Raw genomic sequence first — 25,784 nt, 5'->3', positions numbered from 1 at the left:
CCCTCTGGGTCTTGTACTTGCTATCCCTCCTATCTTTAAGCTGGATCAGAATCCTTGTTCTTAGTTCTTTCTTTGTGACTCCATAATCCTCCTTCTTTCAGGCTGTTCTTGCCAAATGTCACCAAGTAATTTACTGTGCACTTTGCCAGTCACTGTCTCAGTATTTCACAAATTTTCTGTTATAATATTAGCTGCGAAAACAGAGGACAAAACCCAGAAATCATAATTAGATGTGGATAATATGCTTCTGCATGTCTTTGACTCAGAAACATACTTGCCTAAAATATTAACATTGATTGTGGAGTTTAAAATACCTATAAAACAGGATGTCAGACTCTACGGAAAAGAGAAGAATCCATGGATTTATCTGGCATGGGGAAAAAAATATGACGCTGAGCACATGCACTCAACTTCTTTATTCGATATGGCAAGGCCTGTTCTGAGTGAAATCTGTCCTGTTAAACTACTGTATGGTCCTGGCCACTGTGCTGCAGCTCAGTTTCGGGGTCTTTGCAATCTTCTTATAGCCTAGACCATCTTTATGTAGGGCAACAATTCTTTTTTTCATATCCTCAGAGAGTTCTTTGTAATGAGGTGCCATGTTGAACTTCCAGTGACCAGTATGAGAGAGTAATGCCCCATACACATGGTTGGACATTCTTTGATTTTTTCAGACAGATTTTGGCCGAAAATAGTCTTGCATACACACAGTCGCACAAAGTTGATGGAAAATCCGATCGTTAAGAACGAGGTGATGTAGAAAACGTATGATGGGACTACGTAGAGGCCAGTAGCCAATAGCTTTCATCTCCGAATTTTTTCTACATAAGATCGGAAAAAGTCAGATCCGATTTTGTTTTCAGAAAATTTTAGATCCAGCTCTCAATCTTTTTTCGTCGGAATTTCCAACAGAAAAAGTCTGATAGAGCCCACACACAATCGGATTTTCTGACAATATAATCCGATCAAACTTTTTCCGTCAGAATTTCCGACCATGTGTATGGGGCATTAGAGTCATAACACCAAATTTAACACCTGCTCCCCATTCACACCTGATACCTTGTAGCACTAATGAATCACATGACCCTGAGAGGAAAAATTACTAATTGGGCCCAATTTGGACATTTTCACTTAGGGGTGTACTCACTTTTGTTGCCAACGGTTTAGACATTAATGGCTGTGTGTTGAGTTATTTTGAGGGGACAGCAAATTTACACTGTTATACAAGCTATACACCCACTACTATATTGTAGCAAAGTGTAATTTCTTCAGTGTTGTCACATGAAAAGATATAATAAAATATTTACAAAAATGTGAGGGGTGTACTCACTTTTGTGAGATACTGTATGTGGTCATATTGCACTATAATGTATGTTGAATAGAATTGACTATCATACATTTTATGGGACATACATCACTGATAGTAGCATTGATATCAGCATTAATTACACATTACACATACGTTCCAACAAGACAGCAGCAGTGCTCTGACTATTTTTTATTTATTTTTCATTTTTATTTATTTATTTATTTATTTTGATCACAGTTCAAAAATCATTACAGTTCAAAAAATCCCCTTGAACTGTAAATACCCATTAGGCGTTTAAACCTAGAAATAAATGACTTCCCCCATGTTTGTCTACAGTGGTTGGTCACTATTGGAAGCAAGACTGACTATTACCAGACACTTAAAACAATATTTTGCACCTAGCCCATCTAACGCTGTTGGATTGGTTAAAATGCACTACAGCTATGAATTTTTACTTGCTATAAGATAAAATAAAGTATTATATTTGAGAACATCTGGAAACCTTGGGTAACATGGTTTGGAGTTGGGTATTTGCATTAGGGAAAATGGCCCAGAAACTAGTTCTCTAGAGAAAAATACCTGTTTACTGTAAAGAACCTGTATATTTTCAGTTTTCTTTCTTTTCTGTTTTTCTCTTTTTCTATTGTGTTTGGTGACAAATGTAGTGTCTACCTTTTTAGTAGATACCTTTTTAGCTTCCTTTTTCAACTAAAAGGAACTCATCTGTGGGGTACCCTCAAATGGAAGGTGGAGGAGCGAAAGGTCTCTAACATCCACCAGCTCAATGATGTTATTGTGGAGGAGGACTCCAGTGGCAACCTGTGAAGCTCTGGTGAACTCCATGTCCAAGAGGGTTAAGGCAGTGCTGGAAAATAATGGTGGCCACACAAAATATTTACACTTTGAGCCCAACTTGGACTGTTATACAAGCTATACACCCACTACTTTATATTGTAGCAAAGTGTTATTTCTTCAGTGTTGTCACATGAAAAGATAATATTTACAAAAATGTGAGGAGTGTACTCACTTTTGTGAGATACTGTATGTGGTCATATTGTACTATAAAGTATGTTGAATAGAATCGACTATCATACATTTTATGGGACATACAGCACTGATAGTAGCATTGATATCAGCATTAATTACACATTGAACCTACGTTCCTACAAGACAGCAGCAGTGCTCTGACTAATTTTTATTTATTTTTCATTTTATTTTTATTTATTTATTTTGATAACAGTTCAAAAATCATTACAGTTCAAAAAATCCCCTTGAACTGTAAATACCCATTAGGCATTTAAACCTAGAAATAAATGACTTCCCCCATGTTTTCTTTCTTTCCTGTTTTTCTCTTTTTCTATTGTGTTTGGTGACAAATTTAGTGTCTACCTTTTAGTAGATACCTTTTAGCTTCCTTTTTCAAAGTAATTTACCTCTAACTGACTTTGTTGTCTCATTTCATTGATATGTTATTTGATATCTTAATCATAACACTCAAATTATTAAACCTAAATTGTTCTCACATCTTTGTTCTTACATGCTTCAGTTCTTGTGCTTGCTCCAATAGTTGTTATTTCTATAGAACAAAATAAAGACTAATGGGAAAAAAGAAATAACATAATGATATTTCAAATACAGCAGCCTTAATATTGTATAGACTCAATGCATTATATGCAATGTGTAGACAAATAGATAAAGCCCCATACACACTATCAGATTTTCTGCTGATTTTTTTCTTCAGGTTTACCAAAAACATATAATATGAGGTCAAACCTTAGGAGTTTCAATTTGTATGCAATCAGGCAGGCCCTTCCACTACATGGTTTTGGTAAATCTGAAGGAAAAAATCAGCAGACAATCTGATAGTGTGTGTGGGGCTTAAGGCATATGTGATTCTGGAAGATGGGGAGACTTTGCCCTTGTACACATGGTCGGAGAATCCGTCGGAATGTGTCCTATCGGACCGTGTCGTCGGATAATCCGGCTGTGTGTGGTATGCATCGGACTGATTCAGTCAGAATATCCGTCGGACCCAATTTTCCAACATGTTGGAAATATTCCCCGACCAACTGGGCCGATCGGACATACTCTGATCATGTGTATCGAATTTTGATCGGACCAAGTGCCACGCATGCCCAGATCAAATTCCTACATCAAAGCTATTGGCTACTAGCCTGAACGTAGTCCCATCGTAACGAAATTACGTCATCATGTTCTGAAAGATCGGATTTTTCGCCAACTTTGTCCGACCGTGTGTATGCAACAGTTTCAGACAAGATCCGACGGACAAAATCCGACGGGCAAAATCCAACGGATTTGGTTGTGGAAATCTCCGACCGTGTGTACAGGGGCTAAGAAGATGTTATATGCAACTAAATTGGAGTTCCAAAGAATAACATTTGATTTGTTGCACAGTATGTACTACTATTATAGTTAACATGCAATGAAAAAACACTGTGTATTTTTTTAGGCTAAAAGTTAAAAAAAGTACATATTTGCAGCAGTTTTAAATTAGGTTTTTAATTTTGATTGTCTTCATTTTTAGAGTGAGAGGGCATGCAGTGTGCATGAAAAAAAATAGATTCTCTATTTCATAGGATTGTAGACTGAAAAATTATACAGATTTGCAGCACAACTTTTAAGCCTTTCATGCACATTACAAATGGAAATTTTAAAAAAATCTCTATTTTTAGGAGATTGAAGATGGAAAGGCACTACAGATTTGTACCACAGATATGAGGCCTGTATGGATAGGCTTCCATTTAAGAGCAATTAATTGCACATATTACATCTGGGGACTGACAATGACAACATTTTACAGTTTGGCATCACAGATATGAAAGGCTAAGTTCACCTTTTTTTTTATTTCTAAATTCCAAATCCCCTATGTATCGATATATTATTAATGTGCCTTTGTTAAAGAAAAGATAAAATCTTATTTTAGCTTCTGCTGTGTTCATAGAAAACTTCATGACTTTTTGGTATTTAGATTTGGAACATGAAAGCCAGCAAGACACAGGAAGCAGTTCACCAGCTGACCTCATTAGCACACTCACCCTGCACCCATAAACCATGTTTGAATGGCATCCCCAGCATCCATACAGGCATATATTTGCCTGGCTTGTCAATGTAAGCTGCCACAGCTGCTATGTTTGTATGGCATCCCCTGCATCTCTCCAGATGGGCCCAGGAGTTTGCATGTTGGACACTCCTGATGTAGTACAAGGGCCTTCCTGATTGAATACAGAGTGAATGGATAGATAGGTGGGTCATCCTATTCCACAGTCTTGGTAAATCTAAAGGAAATTGTACAGGGCTCGTAACATTAAAAAAAATAAAAATAAAAAAAAATAAAAGAACTACAAATAAACTACTGACACATCCACTGCCCTACTGACAAGTCCATTGCTCTACTGACACCACCCACTGCTCTACTAGCACCGTCCATGTTTTAATACATTTGGGGTGCACATCCTAATGCAATAGCTGTGCACACCTATGCCTTTAAGCATGTATGGAAAAGCTGTAATTTCGGAGTGGGCACATTGCATCTGCAAATAAAAAAATAGTGTCTTGATTCAGAGACTGAAGAAGAGAAAACCTTAATGGTTAGCACCACAACTATTAAGCTAATTTGGACAGGCTGCAAAATCGTAGGAACTGCGTATGCATATTTGAATCGAAAATAAAATAAAACCATACCTGTTTATTTAAAAAAAAAAAAAATTGTGCCTATAGGTACAGTACAAGGTTAAGCGGTAGCTTTTTTCTATATAGTTATCAGTCACACATGTTTCCATCATCATTAGAAATACAGTCATTTTATGTAAGTTTATGTATATAATGTCACAATATTCTAAGCCATATTCTTAGCCAATAATTAAAAAAAAAACATTCTGTATAACAAAATTGATCCTAGCAGACAAATTGGTGCAAATGGTTGAGTGGCATTCAGTTTCCTGTGATGAATATTCAATGCTAGTTACTGCTAAAGTAAAAAAAAAAAAAAAAAAAAAACCATCATGAATTCTTGAACAAACACTGATTTAGCTCACCATATTGGGACGAACATAAAATTATATTGCACAACACATTTAAACATTTAAACATCATTTCTAATCTATAGTTTCTTATAACAATATACCGTAGTGTTTTGGAAAGGTTAAAAATACAAAGTACTGGCTTGAATTAAGGGTTAGTCAATAGTTATTAATATTGAACACACAATATGATTATTATTTACAGGTGCAGGTAGTTATTGGTATTGGGGTGTTGGACTGAAAAATTGGCATACAGTGGTTGTGTACCGAGTTCATTGATATGATAGTTTCAATTTTCAATGAACATGTGCATCGTGTATTGTACTAAATTAAAGGGTATGCATACACAAAACTTTTCTATTTTTTTAATTATAGGGGAGGATTAAAACCGCTGTAATTTTCTTTTTGCTGACTGTGTTCTGTTGGAGATATTCCATTCACCTTCTGTAGTTGAAACGAAGGAAGTGAGAGGAAATCTATACAATGTTTTTTTTAAATGAACATTCTTATCTCCTTTAGCAAATTGTCAGGTCACCTTGAGGCGAGGTGACAGATGCACACCGTAGGGATCAGGAGTGCACAGCAAGTTTGTGGACCCTACGGCTGACTGCTGCGGACGGGAGACAGATCCCACCGGGGTTAGAGCGTAAGATTCCCTGGGGTGGGGAGTCTAAGAGCCAGCAGGTGTTCACCAGAGCCTCTAGTGGTGAGGATGGACTTGGCTGCAACTGGCTTCAGGTCGTGACCCCCAGGGTCCCCCAGCTCGCACCCACAGTAGGCAACAGGAGGATAGGGATAGTGAGGGACAAAGCCAAGGTCGGGCCACAAGTAGACAGGAATAGTCAAGGACATGCCAAAGTCGGTAACGGAACAACATAAAAGCACACAGCAGGTAACAGGAAGCTAACACACAAAGGTTGATCAGCAGGGTTGGCCTGCAGTGCACAGGTTAATGTAGAGTCCTCTGATAGGAGCTAGGGTGGAGCCATGCCAGAGGATGGATTACAAAAGCAGTCAGGTGAGGGTCGGCTGGTCTCTAGAGATGAACACATGGAAACAGGTAAGCAGACAAACACTATTGCAAAACCATGACAGTACCCTCCCTCTTACGAGGCCTCCCCCTCCCCCACCTGGGTCCTGGCTTAAAGGGAAACTCCAGATGGAATCTCCTCAACAGACTAAGACCTCAGATGCAGTGATCCAAGACCTCTCCTCAGGGCCAAACCCTTTCCAATGTACGAGGTACTGAAGAATGCCTTTATGGAGTCGGGAATCCAAAACTTGACTAACCTCGTATTTTAGATTATCCTCAGAGACTGGAACCGAGATAGGGAGAGGACGAGAGGACTTGAGGACTAAAGGCTTTTTAGGAATGAGTAAGGGCATGAGAAGATCAGGAGCCTGAGCAGGGTCCCCCAGACCCTTAAAGATGAACTGGGCATCTAGAACAGGACCACCAGACTGGGCAGAGGTCAGTGGATCACTGAGGTCAGGTTGGTTAGAAGGTGACATGTCACAAGAGTCAAGCTGGATAGCTGAAACACAAACAGAATGCAGAGAACCCTGAGAAAAAGATTGAAAACCCCACCTGGCCGAATGAGGCAGTCTATCCAAAGGATGGATTGAGCCTCTTAAATGGGTTTGAATGGACATAGTAGCAGTAGGGTGAGGCCAGGTCACAGAAGGTTCTGAACAAGAAGCAGGAAGCTCATTGGGCATGGGCTGGACTGGCATAACTGGTGCAGAGACCGACTGAATAGTATTCTCAGGTGTAGCGACCATCTCAATCGCATCACAGGGCATAGCAACTGTGGAACTTGCAGACAAGTTAGCCTGTCTGTGCGTCCAAGGGAGATTAGGGACAGGCAAAGGTAAATGGTTATGCAAACTGGAGTGAATGATCGACTCAGGTTCATAGGTGGGCCCCTCATCCAGAGTACCACATGACCTAGAGAGTGCATCAGTCCGACTATTGCAGGACGCATCCCAGAGATCGCTATATACAGCGGGAAGAGCAGAAGATACTGGGATGGTGGTAACAGGAAGTTTCTCTTTTGGGGTTCCCTTGAGTAGGCAGGAAGAGGAACAGGAGGAACCCCAAGCCAGGATCTGTCCAGCAGACCAGTCAACGTGTGGAGAATGGAGCCGTAACCAAGGAAGACCTAATATGATAGGAGATGAAGCCTTAGGTAAGACAAAGAAGGATATCCACTCCTGGTGGAGTGTCCCTACTGACATCTTAACAGGAAGAGTCTGGAAGCGGATAGGGCCCCCTGGGAGAACCGTGCCATCAATCGCCAAGACCACCAATGGCGTTGTAAGGGGCAAAAGGGTAAGTCTCATGGAGGATGCAGTTTCCCAATCCATGAAATTGGCAGCGGCTCCGGAATTCAGATGTGCTGAGACCGAACGAGAGGAAGCACCGACATGAAGCAACACAGAAAGGAGAAGACGAGAAGGTGAAGGTGATATTTCAGGGTCTAATACTCCACCTTCCAGATATATTAGCCCTGAGTGTTTTTCCAGACGAAGAGAACAAGTGTCATGGAAATGACCTTTGGCCCCACAATAGAGGCACAGGCCCAGAGTTCTGTGCCTAGCACGTTCTTTGGGAGATAACTTAGTCCAGCCCAACTGCATAGGTTCCTCAGTAGGCAGGGGGTGCTCCTCGGATCGAAGAGAAGAGACCGGGGACTCAGGCTGCCTAAAGAACGGGGAGTGCTGGCGTCTTTTTTCCAGGGCCCTCTCCTGAAAGCAAATATCGATCTGGTTACACAGGGTGATGACATTGTCCAGATCAGCAGGAAGGGATCTTGCTGCTAATTCATCCTTCACTCTATCAGAGAGGCCATGTAAAAAGGTTGCAACTAGGGCCTCATTATTCCAGTTCAATTTAGCTGTGAGGATACGGAACTGAAGAGCATACTGTCTCACAGACGTGGACTCTTGACGGAGACGTAAAAGAGCGCTAGCCGCTGAGGAAACACGACTCGTTTCCTCAAAGATATTCCGAAAAAGTTTCAAGAAATCAGACAGGCTAGAAACCACTGGATCATTCAGTTCCCACAGAGGGGCAGCCCAAGCTAACGCCTCGCTGGACAGGAGGGATATGATATATGCTACTTTTGCCCAATCGGACAGGAAGTTTTGGGGCTGAAGTTCAAAATGAATTGTGCACTGGCTAAGGAACCCCCTGCAAGCCTTGGAGTCCCCAGAGAAACGGGACGGAGCTAGCAGTAATAATGCATGCATGGATGCAACTAGTGCGATAGGTGCAGCTGCTGACTGTACTTGAGGCTGCAGGTTCGGGGTTCCCAAGGAAGCCTGTAGCTGCTCGAAGCGGGAAGCCAGATCTTGAAGGAATCGCATCACCTGGGTCTGATGCGATTCTTGGGTCTCAAGTCTGCGAAGTAAGCCCTGCAACGAATCGACTGTAGGAAGCAGCACGTCAGCCGGGTCCATGGCTGATCAAACTGTCAGGTCACCTTGAGGCGAGGTGACAGATGCACACCGTAGGGATCAGGAGTGCACCGCAAGGTTGTGGACCCTACGGCTGACTGCTGCGGACGGGAGACAGATCCCACTGGGGTTAGAGTGTAAGATTCCCTGGGGAGCGGAGTCTAAAAGCTAGGAGGTGTTCACCAGAGCCTCTAGTGGTGAGGGTGGACTTGGCTGCAACTGGCTCCAGATCATGACCCCCAGGGTCCCCCAGCTCGCACCCACAGTAGGCAACAGGAGGATAGGGATAGTGAGGGACAAAGCCAAGGTCCGGGCCACAAGCAGACAGGAATAGTCAGGGACACGCCAATAGGTCAGGATCACAGGCAAACAGGGATAGTCAAGGACACGCCAAAGTCGGTAGCGGAACAACAGAAAAGCACACAGCAGGTAACAGGAAGCTAACACACAAAGGTTGATCAGCAGGGTTGGCCTGCAGTGCACAGGTTAATATAGAGTCCTCTGATAGGAGCTAGGGTGGAGCCATGCCAGAGGATGGATTACAAAAGCAGTCAGGTGAGGGTCGGCTGGTCTCTAGAGATGAACACATGGAAACAGGTAAGCAGACAAACACTATTGCAAAACCATGACACAAATTAGCCTCGGTATATAACATCAAATGGAGAATATCTGTCAGGAAGGTACTAGTCATATTACAGATAAAGTCTCAAGACATACACAGTTGCACAGGCACATGCGCATGTTCGAACATGCACTCATGCGTGTCCAGTGCTAATGTTGGTGCCTATGGCACTATTTCAACTGGAGAAGTTCTATTAGCTAGTGCTGTCTACAGCTATTAGCCATGCTCCTGCATCTGTTCCTGTACTGATACACTACCTGCCCTGACCTTGGTCTGTCTCTGGATTTGCTCTGCAATTATGGCTCCCGCAGCGGGTCAGGTGCATGCTTTGGCCAATCATCAAACATCAATGCATTGTGATCTCGCACAGTGCGTTATGGAGCATTCCATGGTGCTAGAATTTGCCGCAAATGCCCCATAGTGTTCGCTGTTCGGGGAACACCTGATAATCGAGTTGAACTTACGTTTGACTCTAACATCAAGCTCATCCCTATTCCCAATTAAGAAATATATGTTATTGATTGCATAAAAAATGTAATATCTACTGAAAAAAGAATTTCCCTACCTCCCAGTAAACAGCACACCATTGTCCACCAAGGCCAACTAGACATGCAAATCCCCCTCATATCCTTATTTGCCCAAATGCTAAATATTTAAATTGCATTAGAACAAAGTAGTGGTGTGCCAAACATACCTGAGTTTGGTTTGGAACAGGTTTGCAGAACATTACTGAAGTTGCATGCCAAATCCAAATCCAAGTCTAAATAAAGTCAATGGGAGTTGAATGTTTAAGAAAACAGACTATTTTGTCAGACTAATAAGCAAGGAATTGAAGGGGGGGTATCCCCTAAAGCAAAAACATATTTGGTGAGGAAAAGTGATTTTAATAATGCATCAGCAGGGGCATATAGGGCACACCAAGAATGCAAAATACCTTTAAATAACATTCCGAGGGCTCCCTTAATCTGCCTGTGAAGTGGTGAATCTGTACAATACATGCAACCTATTACAGCAAAACTGACATTTACAAAGAAAAAATGCAATTTAATTTGCTAGTAAATGACAGCTCCCAGCTGCTTCATTTTGTTGCCGCTGGGAATTCCTTCCACCTATACCAGATGCCATCCTAGATGATGGTCTATTATAGATGATACAAATTGTTGTGGGATTCCATTGCATATACATACCAGACTTATTCCTGATTAGGGTCTAATATGGATGTCAAGGGGGACCCCACAAACAAAAACAAAAAAAGAAACAAAAACAAACATTGGGGTATTCTCCCCCAAACCCCATACCAGACCCTTGGCATCTGGTTTGGGTTTTAAGTGGGAACCCTACACAAAAAAGAAAAAAGAATACAGGGTCTCCCCAGAATCCATATCAGATATTTACTGGAGAATGCAGTCTGGCAATCTAGGAAAGGGTAGTGATGAGCCTACACCCCCCCCCCCCCCCACCCCTCCATCATGAAACATACCAGGCCACATGCATAGCCAGGCACTTACATTTCATAGTTTTTGTTAGTCTATACAAGCTTGTACAATACGGCTTATCTAAATTATTCAGTTTCCAATGCATCCTGGGCTTTCTATTAGGAAAGTCTATCACTGCCTAATGCTGGCATCTGCATTCACATGATATGTAAAACTATACTAGATTGTCTAAAAGCAGCATCGTCAGACATGATTGGTAATAAGTCAATGACATTCCATGATGTCATATAGCTGTGGCATCAACAAAGCTCAACACATTTTGTGGATGCATCCACTCATCAGGAGCAGATGCAACATGAATTCCTATAGAGTATATAAATATAGTAAACCACACTCTGATTAAAGAGGGGAAATATAAAGGCTAGGGTTGCCACATCATCCCTTTAATCCAGTACACACATCAATTAGACAGGTTCTGTGGTTGATTAAGGTGGTAATTAAACTCACTTGGTGCCTTATCTGCATTAGATCAGCCTCAGAACCTGTGTAATAAATATGTGTCCTGGATTAAAGGGATGATGTGGCATCTCTAACTGAGACAGAAGTACAGTTAAATCACACTTGTTTAATAATAAAAGTAAATAGAACAAATGTCAGGAAACGGAATGTCAGACAAGTCAAATGTCAGGGAGCTGGAGATGAGCATAGTAAAACAGCAAGCAGGATCTGGAGCCAGAATTGATGTCAGCCAAGCAAGACTTTTAACAGGAATTCAGAAGAGCATCTCTGTGATGTTGACTAGGCAAAGGCAGAGCTCCTCTGGACTTGAAGGCTTAAGTAACTGTGGAGAGATAGGAGCTGGCAATTAGCCGACAGCTGAGCAGCCAGCTCAGAGAAGGAAGGGCTGAGCCCAGCCCTGACAGGATGAAAATTATGCATAAATGGTTAACCAACCATACTTACAAATAAGGACAATGAATGTGGCGTGTGGTAATGGGCACAAGGTGAGCCGAGAACATCACTTCATCACGGGAGCTGAGGTGGCAATACATCATGATGCAACACCTGACAGTGTTATACAATATGTGAATCTGGGAATATACCATATTTATCGTGTGTAACACGCACTTTTTTCCCCTTAAAATCAGGGGGAAATCGTGGGTACGTGTTATGCGCTGATCCCCCGCCGATTGTGAGATTTTCTGCTGCTCTTGGCTGGTCTCGGGAAGCTTTCGGCTATTTTCGGCCACACTCAGCCATCTCGGCGGCTTTCGGAAAGCTGAAAGCCACCGAGAATGGCCAAGTGCAGCCGAAAATAGCCGAAAGTCGCCGAAGACGGCCGAGAGCTACCGAGCGCCGCTGAGATACACAGGACATCCGCTCTGTATCTCGGTGGTGCCATTTTTAAACAGCAAGCCTGCAAAAGACACTGACAAGGCTGCAAATGACTGACAAGGCTGCAATGCAAGGCTGCAAATGACTAACAAGGCTGCAAATAACTGACAAGGCTACAATGCAAGGCTGCAAATGACTGACAATGCTGCAAATGACTGACAAGGCTGCAATGCAAGGCTGCAAATGACACTGACAAGGTTGCATTGATGGGCATTTAAATGTAAGTTTTTTTCCTTAAACTTCCCTCCTAAAAGTTTTTTCCTTAAAATTCCCTCCTACACTTGGGGTGCGTGTTATACGACGATAAATACTGTAATCCCTGTGTAACAAGCTATGATGATGTATAATCAGACAGGGACATCTGGGAACAAATGATGAATATGTGTATAACTATTAGACATGTGCATTCGTTTTCGTCCGAATGCATTTTCTTCCCAATTTCAGCTATTTTCGTTTTCGTTTTGACAAACGATAACGAAAGCACAGAATCCGAAAAACGAAACGAAAGATCCAACATAAATAAATGCTTTATTTTCGTTCATCAATGCAAAAAAAAGTTTTAAAAACTGCAGTTTTTTCGGGAGCAGTGATTTTAATAATGATTAAAGTGAAACAATAAAAGTGTAATATTCCTTTAAATTTCGTGGGGGGGGGTTGTCTATAGTATGCCTGTGAAGGGGCGAATGTTTCTGGTGCTTAGAACTGTCCCTGCACAAAGTGTCATTTATGCAGGAAAAAAAGTCCTTTAAAATCACTCGCAGCTATTATGAATTGTCGGCTCCGTAATACAGAGAACACTCATTGAAAGTCATTGATAAAAATAAATAAATAAATAAATAAAGCGTGGGGGTCCCCCAAATTCAATTACCAGGCCCTTCGCTTCGGGTCTGGTATGGATATTAAGGGGAACCCTGTGTCAAATTTTAAAAAAAAATTGACGTGGGGTTCCCCCTAAATATCCATACCAGACCCTTCAAGTCTGGTATGGATATTAAGGGGAACCCCGCGTCAAATTTTAAAAAAATTGACGTGGGGTCCCCCTAAAAATCCATACCAGACCCTTTATCGAGAGAGCGCCCCCCTCCCTCCTGAACCGTACCAGGCCACATGCCCTCAACATTGGGAGGATGCTTTGGGGGTCTGTGACCCCTCAAAGCACCTTGTCCCCATGTTGATGCGGAGAAGGGCCTCATCCCCACAACCCTGGCCGGTGGTTGTGGGGGTCTGCGGGCGGTAGGCTTATCAGAATCTGGAAGCCCCCTTTAACAAGGGGACCCCCAGATCCTGGCCCGCCCTGTTTGAAATGGTAAGGGGGTACAAAAGTACCCCTACCATTTCACAAAGAAAGTGTAAAAAATAGTTAAATAAGACAAACACACTTTTGAAAAATTCCTTTATTAAAAATAAAAAATAAATTAAAAAAAGATTCCAGCGGTGGTAATCCACTCTTGCTATCCAGCGACGGACGATCATCTCTCCGGGGTCCAGCGATGCTCTGAATCAGCGCAGCGAATCCATCCATCTTCTGTCTCCACTGAGGAGACACTACGGGGATTCCGATGGCCTGACGTTTGTTATATGCGGAGGACGGGGCCACCTGTCACCTGACCCCGCCCCCCTCTGACGCAAGGGGAAACCCGGGCTTCCCCGTGACGTATGGGTGACCCCGCCCCCCTCTGATGTAACGGAAACCTGCCTGTGTTACATCAGAGGGGTGCGGGGTCACCCATACGTCACGGGGAACCCCGGGTTTCCCCTTGCGTCAGAGGGGGGCGGGGTCAGGTGACGGGTGGCCCCGCTCTCCGCATATAACAAACGTCAGGCCGCCGGAATCCCCGTTGTGTCTCCTCCGTGGAGACACTAGATGGATGGATTCGCTGCGCTGATTCAGATGAGCCATCGCTGGACCCCGGAGAGATGATCGTCCATCGCTGGATAGCAAGAGTGGATTACCACCGCTGGAATCTTTTTTTTATTTATTTTTATTTTTAATAAAGGAATTTTTCAAAAGTGTGTTTGTCTTATTTAACTATTTTTTACACTTTCTTTGTGAAATGGTAGGGGTACTTTTGTACCCCCTTACCATTTCAAACAGGGAGGGGCCAGGATCTGGGGGTCCCCTTGTTAAGGGGGGCTTCCAGATTCTGATAAGCCCCCCGCCCGCAGACCCCCACAACCACCGGCCAGGGTTGTGGGGATGAGGCCCTTCTCTGCATCAACATGGGGACAAGCTGCTTTGAGGGGTCACAGACCCCCAAAGCATCCTCCCAATGTTGAGGGCATGTGGCCTGGTACGGTTCAGGAGGGAGGGGGGGCGCTCTCTCATCACCCCCTCTTTTCCTGCGGCCTGTCAGGTTGCGTGCTCGGATAAAGGGTCTGGTATGGATTTTTAGGGGGACCCCCGCGTCAATTTTTTTTTTTAATTTGACGCGGGGTTCCCCTTAATATCCATACCAGACCTGAAGGGTCTGGTATGGATATTTAGGGGGAACCCCACAACGTCAATTTTTTCTTTTTTAATTTTACGCAGGGTTCCCCTTAATATCCATACCAGACCTGAAGGGCCTGGTAATTGAATTTGGGGGTCCCCCAAGCTTTATTTTTATTTTTATTTTTTTATCAATGACTTTCAATGAGTGTTCTCTGTATTACGGAGCCAACATATCATAATAGCTGCGAGTGATTTTAAAGGACTTTTTTTCCTGCATAAATGACACTTTGTGCAGGGACAGTTCTAAGCACCAGAAACATGCGCCCCTTCACAGGCATACTATAGACACCCCCCCCCCCCCTACAAAATTTAAAGGAATATTACACTTTTATTGTTTCACTTTAATCATTATTAAAATAACTGCTCCCGAAAAAACGGTCGTTTTTAAAACTTTTTTTAGCATTGATACATGTCCCCTGGGGCAGGACCCGGGTCCCCAAACACTTTTTAGGACAGTAACTTGCAAATTAGCCTTTAAAATTAGCACTTTAGATTTTGAACGTTGGAGTCCCATAGACTTTAATAGGGTTCTAAAGTTCACACGAAGTATGCTATACACTAGCTCCATCGAATCTTCTTTATACATTCGACAGACACCATAAGCCTTCAAAGACAGATTCGACCGTAATTCATGTGGATTTTCAGACGAATGCAATTTTTGAACGAAAAACGAAATATATAAAAATGAATTTCGGGAGTAACTAAATAAATTCATTTTTCGGACGAAAACGAAATTCCGAAACAAAATATTTTACTCTGCACATGTCTAATAACTATAACAGTAATTGGTTATATATAATTTGTAACTAATGGTGAACCCAGTGTAACTCCAGAAAAAGTGATGAAGGAAGTGAAAGGTAGAACAGTGATGTTGATAAGCCTCTATCTAAGAAGTAGTTTGAAAATCCTAGATCTGTACATACACCAGAGTGATGAAAAGTATACTCCAAATAAGGAGGGAAACAGTGTGAACGGTTAGGGTGAGAAACTAAACCACCAAAGTAAAAACCTAAACCAGGACAAGCTTACCCCAAGTCACAAGTCCAGCTAGTGTGCAGAGACCCCAGGAGAAGACCAGCCATGTAAACAGCTCGCTCCAACTGGGAGGTATATATACCCCCAATACCACGCTGGTGAGCTAATAGAGTGAAGGCGTTTACACCTGAGTGGTATAATCACTCAGTATCTGGCGCCAAAGCTCCCTCGTAGAGAACACTGATTCACTACACTGAACGTCAGTGCAATGAGGTATGGACGCATTGGACTTACACGTCCTACACCTCATTTAAAGTCCCAACTGTTCAACTTTTTCTTTTCATGTTTATAAGTTAAGGGATGGAAGCATGCAACTATGGACAGCATATTCTGACACATGATACTATGGGGCTGATTTATTTTGCACCATGAGTTGCTGTGCACGCCGATGTCCAATGGCCGTTTTCGTATACACAAAGCATTTGCGCCTGTAACACAGCGCAATTCCCTATTTACTAATAACATGCAGGCGCAAGTGAGGCGGTGATCATTGTCCCGCTATAGACCTGGCGCATGCATTATTCAACTCAGAATTAAAAGAAGCTGGAAGTGCCAATATTATGGGGGTGATGTGGGTGATGTGAGGAAGTATAGTTATAACTAGTGATGGACGAACTTCCGGCGGGACGTTTCACGAACACGGACCGCTAACGCGGCCGATAGTTCCCGAACCGTAACGTTCGCGGCGGGCCCCATTGACTTCAATGGGAGGCGAACTTTGCAAACCTACAGGTCAAATTTGCAGCCACAAAATAATTACTATCTGTGCAAACATAGTCCCACCACATGGCCAATGACATAACACATGTATGAGGTGAATCTGGGATCGACAACTACAAGCATTCTTTTTTTATATGTGAAATTGTTGTGACAATTCAGGACTGTGGAGCGCATGAAGGCAATGGAGGAGAGGGAAGGTCAGGGTAGGCAAAGAAGAGGGTGCAGGAGATGATCACCAGCAGCGTGACATACAGCAATGACACCTGCACCGTGATAGAGTCATCTGACACCAGCACCGTGATAGAGAGCACTGACATCAGCAGCGTGACATAAAGCACTGACACCAGCACCGTGATATACAGCACTGACACCAGCACCGGGATAGAGAGCACTGACATCAGCAGCGTGACATAAAGCACTGACACCAGCACCGTGATATACAGCACTGACACCAGCACTGTGATAGAGAGCACTGACATCAGCAGTGTGAAATACAGCAATGACACCTGGACCGTGATAGAGTGATCTGACACCAGCACCGTGATATAAAGCACTGACACCAGCACCCTGATATACAGCACTGACACCAGCACCGTTATAGAGAGCACTGACATCAGCAGCGTGACATACAGCAATGACACCTGCACAGTGATAGAGTGATCTGACACCAGCACCGTGATAGAGAGCACTGACATCAGCAGCGTAACATAAAGCACTGACACCAGCACCGTGATAGAGTGATCTGACACCAGCACCGTGATAGAGAGCACTGACATCAGCAGCGTGACATACAACAATGACACCTGCACTGTGATAGAGTGATCTGACACCAGCACCGTGATAGAAAGCACTGACATCAGCAGCGTGACAAAGCACTGACACCAGCACTGTGATATACAGCACTGACACCAGCACCGTGATAAAGAGCACTGACATCAGCAGCGTGACATACAGCAATGACACCTGCACCGTGATAGAGTGATCTGACACCAGCACCATGATAGAGAGCACTGACATCAGCAGCATGACATAAAGCACTGACACCAGCACTGTGATATACAGCACTGACACCAGCACCATGATAGAGAGCACTGGCATCAGCAGCGTGACATAAAGCACTCACACCAGCACCATGATATACAGCACTGACACCAGCACCGTGATATACAGCACTGACACCTGCACCGTAAGCAGCCCATGGAGGAAGTCAGCATAGCACAGGGATGGTGGGAGCCCCTCATAATGAGCATAGCACAGGGATGGTGGGAGCCCCTCATAATATGCACAGCAGAGGTACAGCCCCAGAAGGAAGTAAGCACAGCACAGCACAGGGATGGTGGGAGCCCCTCATAATGAGCATAGCACAGGGATGGTGGGAGCCCCTCATAATATGCACAGCAGAGGTACAGCCCCAGGAGGAAGTCAGCACAGCACAGGGATGGTGGGAGCCCCTCATAATGAGCATAGCACAGGGATGGTGGGAGCCCCTCATAATATGCACAGCAGAGGTACAGCCCCAGGAGATAGTCAGCACAGCACAGGGATGGTGGGAGCCCCTCATAATAAGCAGCCCCAGGAGGAAGTCAGCACAGCACAGGGATGGTGGGAGCCCCTCATAATGAGCATAGCACAGGGATGGTGGGAGCCCCTCATAATATGCACAGCAGAGGTACAGCCCCAGGAGGAATTCAGCACAGCACAGGGATGGTGGGAGCCCCTCATAATAAGCAGCCCCAGGAGGAAGTCAAGTATGTGCAAGTATTTTATACGTGTATTACACAACTATATACTGCACACCAAATAGTACACCTATACCAGTCCTTAAGGACCTTTGTGGAACTAGTAGCTAGGGATTAGCAGACTGTACCTCAGTCCCTATACTGATAAAGGACTGCTGCAGCAGAAGGGCAGCAGTCAGCAGTAGTGCACATAAACCCTATATATTGTGGACCTATACTAGTCCTTAAGGAATAGCAGACTGTACCTCACTCAACCCTATGTACTGTAGTACCCTATACCTTACCAGTCCTTATAAGGACCTTTGTGGAACTAGTAGGTTGTGAATGATTAGCAGACTGTACCTCAATCCCTATACTCATAAAGGACTACTGCAGCAGAAGGGCAGCAGTCAGCAGTAGTGCACCTCAACCCTATCTATTGTGGACCTATACCAGTCCTTAACCACTTCCCACCCGGCCAATGTATATATACGGCCGGGTGGGAGCCGCCTGCTCCTGATAGGATGTTCAGGAACGTCCTTCAGGAGTAGCGGGATCGCGCGCGCGCGCCCGCGCAGCGGCGCGATCCCGATGTGCTCGTGTCACCCGGACACGGCACATCTCAGATCGGCAGGAGGGCTCTGTGATTGGCCCTCCTGATCACATGACGGCCGTGTCCAATCACGGCCGTCATGTGATGTAAACAAACAGCCGGTTGCTAGGCAATCGGCTCTCCTCTCCTCACACGGAAGTCATCGCAGAGGAGAGGAGAGCGGATCGCTGCAGCCGGCTGATGATCAGTGAGTATGGGCTGCTTTTCACAGCTTTTTACTCACTGATCATCAGTGTAGTGTCAACACACAACACACCACACAGTACAAACACAGTCCCCACATATGTCCCCAAAACACACATGTCCCAAAACATACATGTCCCCAAATAATAAAAACACATGTCCCTAATAATAAAAACATGTCCCCCACATATGTCCCACTAAAATCACATGTCCCAATGATTATCTGCACACATATGTACGTGATCACCTGCACACATATGTACATGATCATTTGCGTACATATGTCCGTGATCACACAAACCAATTATTATACACTTAACGGAATTTTTTTTACCAAAAACATGTAGCAGAATACATTTTGGCTTAAATTTATGACAAAATTTGATTTTATTGGATTTCTTTTCAAATAGAAAAAAGAAAATATTGTTTTTTTCCCAAATTTCCGCTTTTTTTGCGCTTATATCGCAAAAAAAAAAAAAACGGAGTCGTGAATAAATACCACCAAAATAAAGCTCTATTTGTGCGAACAAAATGATAACAATTTCATTTGGGTACAGTGTAGCATGACCGCGCAATTGTCACTGAAAGCGCTAGAGCGATGAAAGCTGAAAATTGGGCTGGGAAGGAAGGGGGTGAAAGTGCCCTGTATTGAAGTGGTTAAGGAATAGCAGACTGTACCTCACTCAACCCTATGTACTGTAGTACCCTATACCTTACCAGTCCTTATAAGGACCTTTGTGGAACTAGTAGGTTGTGAATGATTAGCAGACTGTACCTCAGTCCCTATACTCATAAAGGACTACTGCAGCAGAAGGGCAGCAGTCAGCAGTAGTGCACCTCAACCCTATATATTGTGGACCTATACCAGTCCTTAAGGAATAGCAGACTGTACCTGACTCAACCCTATGTGCTTTAGTACCCTATACCTTACCAGTCCTTATAAGGACCTTTGTGGAACTAGTAGGTTTTGAATGATTAGCAGACTGTACCTCAGTCCCTATACTCATAAAGGACTGCTGCAGTATAGGGCAGCAGTCAGCAGTAGTGCACCTCAACCCTATATATTGTGGACCTATACCAGTCCTTAAGGAATAGCAGACTGTACCTCACTCAACCCTATGTACTGTAGTACCCTATACCTTACCAGTCCTTATAAGGACCTTTGTGGAACTAGTAGGTTGTGAATGATTAGCAGACTGTACCTTAGTCCATATACTCATAAAGGACTACTGCAGCAGAAGGGCAGCAGTCAGCAGTAGTGCACCTCAACCCTATATATTGTGGACCTATACCAGTCCTTAAGGAATAGCAGACTGTACCTCACTCAACCCTATGTACTGTAGTACCCTATACCTTACCAGTCCTTATAAGGACCTTTGTGGAACTAGTAGGTTGTGAATGATTAGCAGACTGTACCTCAGTCTCTATACTCATAAAGGACTACTGCAGCAGAAGGGCAGCATTTAAGTATAATATTCTTTCTATATTTGGAAGAAAGAATATTATACGTGTACAAGCCTATTACCATACCAGTCCTGAAAAGAACCTTTGTGGACCTAATAGTAACAGCTACTGATTAAACTGATTGTCCCTCACTGCCACACACAGCTTCCTGCCTGTCCCTATTTAAACTGACAAAACACAGGCTGCTGGAACAATAACTTGAATAGCACTCAAAACTATATCCTGTATTACTTTACCATACCAGTCCTGAAAAGGACTTTTGTGGACCTAATAGTAACAGCTGATGATTAAACTGACTGTCCCTGCCGCACACAGCGTCCTGTCCCTCTCTCTACACTGACAAAAGACAGGCTGCTGCAACAATCACTAGCATAGCAGTGCCTCAAACCTATATCCTGAACAACACCTAACACCTATACCAGTCCTGAAAAGAACTTTTGTGGACCAAATAGCTAGCGATTTGGGTCACTGCAGTCTCTCCCTGCTCCACACAGCAACCTCTCCCTATAGTGACATACGAAAGAATGTAAAATGGCCGCCTGATCGGGTCTATTTATAAGTTAGGGGAATGTCCAAGTGTCCATGTGCTGTAATGTCTCAATTGGCTGTCCTGTACCCCTGATGGATGTGTCATCATAGGTCAAAGTTCTTTTACACAGTAAACACGGAAGTCCGCCGGGCAAACGGCGGCAATAGTCGGGCGGCTGGCGAACAGCCGAAATTCCCCGCGAAACGACCGCCGGGCGAACCGTTCGGCCATCCCTAGTTATAACTGTCCAATTAACAAATATGTCCAAAATAGAACGGAAAAGTAACTTTCTCTGAACAAGCTTGTTGCGCCTGCAAATACACTTGGAGCTGCACAAGGTCAATTTATGCACTGCGCATGAGCCAGCGGCATTTGCACACGTTCAAGTGTTCTGGGCGCACCTCTCAACATGACTTTTTTATGCGCTGGTTAATTTCTATGGGGTTTTTTAAGGTTATTTTCACACAGGTCATGTTAGCATTAAGGAAAAAAAATTAAGAAAAAAAATGTGTGGGGGTCCCCCAAAATTCCATACCAGGTCCTTCAGGTGTGGTATGAATATTAAGGGGAACCCCACACAAAAAAAATGGTGTGGGGGTCCCCTCAAAATCCATACCAGGCCCTTCAGGTCTGGCATGGCTTTTAACTGGAACCCTGCACCAAAAAAAATGGCGTGTTGGCCCCCCTCAAAATCCATACCAGACATGGTTTTTAAGGGGAACCCCCCACCAAAAAAAAGAACCGTACCAGGCCACATGCCCTCAAAATTGGGAGGGTGCTTTGGGGTCCCACCCAAAGCACCTTGTCCCCATGTTGATGAAGACAAGACAAGAGCCTCATCCCCACAACCCTGGCTGGTGATTGTGGCGGTCTACGGGTGGGGGCTTATCGGAATCTAGAAGCCCCCTTTAACAAGTGAACCCCCAGATCCCAGCCTCCCCCCCGTGTGAAATGGTAAGGGGGTACTCCTACCATTTCACCAAAAAAGTGACAAAAGTGTTAAAAATGACAAGAGACAATTTTTGACAAGTCCTTTATTAAAGTCTTCTTCTTTCATCTTCTTTCTTCTGGTCTTCTTCCTTCTTCCTTTCTTCATCCTTCGGTTTCTTCCCCCATCTTCTTCTTCCTCCGATCCTCTGCTTCTTGCTCCGGTGTTCTCGTCCGGCATCTTCCTCCATGGCATCTCTTCTTCCCCGCTTCGTTTTCAGGCTGCTCCATGCAATGGGAGGCTCCCGCTGTATGATGCTTCTCTTCTTCTGACAGTTCTTATATAAAGGAACCGTGTGTCAGAGGGAGCTTTGGCACTGGCTACTGAGTGATTGTACCACTCATATGTGGACGCCTTCACTCTATTAGCTCACCAGCGTGGTGTTGGTGGTATATATACCTCCCAGTTGGAGCGAGCTGTTTACATGGCTGGTCTCCTTCTGGGGTCTCTATGCACGCTAGCTGGACTTGTGACTAGCTGGTGTTGCTTTCATGCAGCATTGGGGTAAGCTTGTCCTGGTTTAGGTTTTTACTTTGGTGGTTTAGTTTCCCACCCCAACCATTCACACTGTTTCCCTCCTTATTTGGAGTATACTTTTCATCACTCTGGTGTATGTACATATCTAGGATTTTCTAACTGCTTCTTAGATAGAGGCTTATCAACACCACTGTTCTATCTTTCACTTCCTTCATCACTATTTCAGGAGTTACACTGGGTTCACCATTATTTACAAATTCTAAATAAGCTATTATGCCTTGTACACATAGTCGGATTTTCGAACGGAAAATATCCGATCCCACCATGTTGTCGGAAAATCCAACCATGTGTGGGCTCCATCGGACTTTTTCCGTCAGAAATTCCGACCAACAAAGTTTGAGAGCTGGATCTCCAATTTCCCGACAACATGATCCAATCGCGTCAATTCTGATTGTCTGTAGCCTTGTCCGACGGACAAAGTGCCACGCATGCTCAGAATAAATTGTGAGACGGAAGCGCTCGGTCAGGTAAAACTAGCGCTCACAATCGATATAGCACATTTGTCACGCTGCAATGTTAAAAATTGTTTTTCTTTATAATGCTAGAAGAATTAAGTTGTTTTTCTGCTCATATTCACACAGACTTCTCCAAAACGTATTTCTTTATTCTTAACTCGGCATCCCTGAGTATGGACTCCTGCCTCAACTCCCGGGGAGACGGCTCATTCAGTGCCACCATCCTATTCCATTTTTGGGTCTGTTGAGTTATTCATCTGAACGTGGCCAAAGGTAATGCATCCACTTTTAACACCTGCTCTCTTTTTGAAAGCAATGATTTTTCATTTGAGACTGTGACCGACCTATTTACTTATTTATTTCATCTCTTTATTTAGCGATTTTTTATGCATCCCACTCCTGATGATTGGCTGAAATCGCCATGAAACGCGTGTAGTCCATACTCAGGGATGCCAAGTCAAGTTTGCTACAATCATGAATTTATTTTATTCATTTATAGTTATATTTCTTAGGATAACCATGTTCACCTGCTCTGTATATCCATTCAATTTTTTAATTGTGATTGATTGTACCAATTATGTCTATCCATTATATACATTAAATATGTCAACATGATTATTACTACAATTAATTATGCTTCTTGTTGCATGACCCATGTATTATATATTATGATACATTATATATACCTACTATTTAGTATTTGTATTTAATTTATTGGATTGATTAGCAACTCTCTATGGGTATACAGATTTCCCCCACAGGGACAGTGACAATTAATTAAATTTTAGGTATCCTAGACCATTTCAAACACATATCCATACCTCATTTAAAGTCCCATAATCCTCTTTTTTCATTTCCTTTTATTAATACAGGGATGGAGGCATGCTTATGTTGCATTAGGGTCCAAACAGGTCACATGCTTTTTATTATACATATACCAGGGTGGAAGACACCCATTCCCTTTGTGACCTGCTATGGAAATACAAAAACCCAATATATCCAAATGATTGTATACCCTCAGTTCTTAGATTTCTGAGTTCATTTATATTTTGGCAACTCCCCCCACTAGCTTGTATCATCATTAAGATCTACATTAATATTTCTTTTTTCGTCAATGGGTCATTATATCACGTCTCTTTTTATTAATGTTCTGATATTTCAGCTAATCAGCTTTCTCTTTGCATGCCCTTCGGCTCGTCCAGCCCACCGGATGGGTGGTCCTGTTAACTTGGTCTTTCTCTCCTGGGGTTGCGAGGCATCTAGCTCCCTCTCCCCCGCCCATCCCTGTTAGATGATGGGGGCAGAGTGGGACCTCGATGCTTCGGCGTCATGCCAGCCGCCGCATGCTCGGCATCTTGTTGATGCTGATTTGTGTGGTAGTGCTTTTTCCATCTAGCTAGGCTATATGGACAGGATGGACTACAGCTGTGGTCTCTGCACCTTGGGTGGGTGTCCAATCTGTCCAATCGCATGACGTTGGCGGTGACACTCCCCATGTCTGTGGATACAAAGGCAGGGTCAAGCCAGCAACTCACTTCACACATTCCATCAGGAGGAGAGGTTCTATGGGTTTTGATCTACACGCTAGGTAATTAGGAGGTTCTATTTAAGGATCAATCTAGACACATGCTTGCAAAACACTCATACCTTTTATATATAGGCTATTCAACTCTTTTTTTTTTTTTATCACTTACTACTTACCATTTTTTTCATTTTATCATATACACACCCACTTATTTGTAATATGTTTTTCATCACCTAGTCACTTTTTGATAGGTGTTTAAGCCTAGGTGGTTAGTGTTGTTTTTTGCAACCCCCTCACTTCACACACATTTTATAACATATTTTTTTTTTTATATATACACTTAAAACGTCATCCTTCATTTATGGTAAGCTTTTATCATCCAATTTTTATTTTATTTTATTTTACATTACTATTTTCATTTATTTACTCTTTTAGATTCTGATCTGCGGCCCATATGTGCATACCTCATACTCTGGCATTGTGATGTGGCTGTTCGCTTCTCCCGTTGGCCGCTGTTTCCCACTGCCCCTTCTCCATTCCTCCATGTTCCTTGGAGAGCTATGGCTTAGAGTGAAGGGGATGTGTCCCCGCCTCAAACCCCGGGGGAGACGGCTCATTCAGTGCCACCATCCTATTCCCTTTTTGGGTCTGTTGGGTTATTCATCTGAACGTGGCCAAAGGTAATGCATCCACTTTTAACACCTGCTCTCTTTTTGAAAGCAATGATTTTTCATTTGAGACTGTGACCGACCTATTTACTTATTTATTTCATCTCTTTATTTAGCGATTTTTGATGCATCCCACTCCTGATGATTGGCTGAAATCGCCATGAAACGCGTAGAGTCCATACTCAGGGATGCCAAGTCAAGTTTGCTACAATCATGAATTTATTTTATTTATAGTTATATTTATTAGGATAACCATGTTCACCTGCTCTGTATATCCATTCAATTTTTTAATTGTGATTGCTTGTACCAATTATGTCTATCCATTATATACATTAAATATGTCAACATGATTATTACTACAATTAATTATGCTTCTTGTTGCATGACCCATGTATTATATATTATGATACATTATATATACCTACTATTTAGTATTTGTATTTAATTTATTGGATTGATTAGCAACTCTCTATGGGTTTACAGATTTCCCCCACAGGGACAGTGATAATTAATTAAATTTTAGGTATCCCATTTCAAACACATATCCATGCCTCATTTAAAGTCCCATAATCCACTTTTTTCATTTCCTTTTATTAA

Source organism: Lithobates pipiens, unplaced genomic scaffold (assembly GCF_037356315.1).
Source record: "Lithobates pipiens isolate NorthernLeopardFrog02 unplaced genomic scaffold, aLitPip1_a1.2 Scaffold_8, whole genome shotgun sequence".
NCBI lineage: Eukaryota > Metazoa > Chordata > Amphibia > Anura > Ranidae > Lithobates > Lithobates pipiens.
The sequence above is the reverse complement of the archived record's forward strand: the minus strand, read 5'-3'. Positions refer to the sequence as shown.